This window comes from Scylla paramamosain, chromosome 32 (genome assembly GCF_035594125.1).
Source record: "Scylla paramamosain isolate STU-SP2022 chromosome 32, ASM3559412v1, whole genome shotgun sequence".
In the NCBI taxonomy this organism is placed as follows: Eukaryota; Metazoa; Arthropoda; class Malacostraca; order Decapoda; family Portunidae; genus Scylla; species Scylla paramamosain.
Window position 1 is genome coordinate 15,350,260 of NC_087182.1, and position 2,121 is coordinate 15,352,380.

Below are 2,121 nucleotides of genomic sequence, written 5' to 3' on the forward strand. Positions count from 1 at the left end.
GAGACTGATGTTCATGCGATTCACTTCCTTCCCACATCACTGCTTGAAGGAAATCTAGAAAAAAAAAAAGAAATTGGAGTTGCATATTTCGTTTATTGAATTAGAATATGCATTTCCTTCCATTTCTTCCCGTCCTTCTTGAATATATGCCAGACCGCCAGACTAGACTTCGTGCATCATATGCGCAGTAAGGATTGAAGCAGTCAAGATTCGGAATTTGCGTGAGAGGTATGGGGTGCTAATACGGTGAGTTACTCTGTCTTTGCTCGGTCAAGTCCTCAGCAGTATGGACTCTTATCCCTTTATACACACTCATTTCAAACTTTTCAGCATCCTAAAATTATTCTATATTGCTTAGACATTCAAAACATACTATTCAAGTACCGAGCAGCTTCGAAACAGTGAACCGAAGCAAGGTGACGCACTACAGCCAGGCATCAGTCAGTCCCAGCGGCCATGTGTGGTGCACTCGTGTACCCGATCCTGTGCCTTCTCGAACATTTACTGGGATCCTGGTGAAGCAGGACTGCCTTAGCACCAACCCAAGCCTGCCCAGTATTTATGGTGAGTAGGTATTGCGTGTACATTGATATGTACTCTTGGTATGTGGTGATAGTTATGACTCATGCGTAGTCTTGCCAGCCAGTCCGCCGCTCCTGCAGCTGGTGACGCCGCTGGGCCGAGACGTTATAGAACCCTATTCTAAGACGCTTCTGCGCAGCATCTCACTACTTTAAAAAGGCTCCACTTGAAGTTACACGGGTATCAAGGGTGCTTTTTTTTTATGTTTTCAGGGACAAATTAACTCGGTATCTAGCCTATGAACAGGAGAAACACACTTGAGAATCCGGCTAATCATTTCTGTGGCCTTTGAAAATAGCTGTGGTGAAAGAGGGAGGCATTTCACGGCACGGGCTACAGCGGTGCCAGATCATCATGCCATCACACGTAGCACTACTTTGTTTTATTAACTCTATTATTGCGAGATTTTATAGTTATTGAGGCTGTTCAGTCTCGTCAAATAAAATTGGTGGTGTTTAAAATACGGAATTTGAAGGCATGAGTTGTGGTGATGGTTGCGGTGTACAGCAGCTCACAAAACCATTTAAAAAAAAAAAGTTGTATACATTCTGACAATGGACGATACTATTTGACACGTTTAATGAGTATGGTGGCAACAGTTGGCAGCCCTGCAGAATAGGGACGGTTGCCTTATATTATGACCTGGAAAATTTTATGCAACACTAACGTATGTAATACTGTAGTACTACTTAGTCACATATGATCAGGCAGCAGGTTTCATAGTGTTCTTTATGCCACTCTTCGCAGCACACTCTAAAGACAGTTCTGGGAGCTTCTGTACATCCCATCCCTTAGCTTCTACTGAATCCTGGCCAGGACTCACAAAGCACCGCTCTCTGAACATGCCTCAACAGTGCTACAGATGTATACAAAATATTATGCTTAAAAAAAAATCAGTGAGGTCTCTCTACATACATCAACACACTTGTATTCCTCCACATCACCGCTACATCACCGCTGCTTCACCCTCCACATCACCATCTCTCCCATACCACCTCCACCACTGCCTCCCTCAACACACCACCTTACCCTATCACCACTACTCCACCCCCCATACCACCACTCCAGTACCACCCGTTCCCCTTACACGTCAACACCACTTCTGTTTCAACACAGTACTTTATCTCATCACCACACCCTTCACCACCGCAGCAACAACGCGTCCTCTTTCACAATCGACTCTCCTTAATAATATATGAAAAAAAAAAAAAACATCTGGGGCGCGAGAATGAGAGAACTAAGGGTGATTAACTGATATTATGCAAAGGGGAGCTCTCATTATTTATAGGGCAACTGCATTTTTCTCACGTCTATTGGTATTTCTCTCTTACTTTATTCCCTTGGTCATTTCTACTCTCTTGTCTCATTCATTCCTTTACTTTTTTTTCATTTTTAGCTTCTCTTTCTCCTCCTATTCGTCTTTTTTTTTTTTCATCAGCTTGACGCATTCTCTCTTACTTTATTGTTATGTTCATGTCTACACTCTCTTCTCTTGTTTTTCTCATTCCCCCTCTACTTTTCAGTTATCTCGTCTCACCC

General features: G+C 43.0%; 1 long non-coding RNA gene across 1 annotated transcript in view; it reads left to right on the forward strand.

Annotated features, from left to right (window-relative positions):
- Positions 1-356: 356 nt before the first annotated feature.
- LOC135089257 (uncharacterized) overlaps positions 357-2,121 on the forward strand; it is a 48,008-nt gene continuing 46,243 nt past the window's right edge. Inside the window, exon 1 of the long non-coding RNA XR_010261429.1 lies at positions 357-564. This is a non-coding gene — a long non-coding RNA (uncharacterized LOC135089257). The remainder of the gene's footprint in view (positions 565-2,121) is intronic.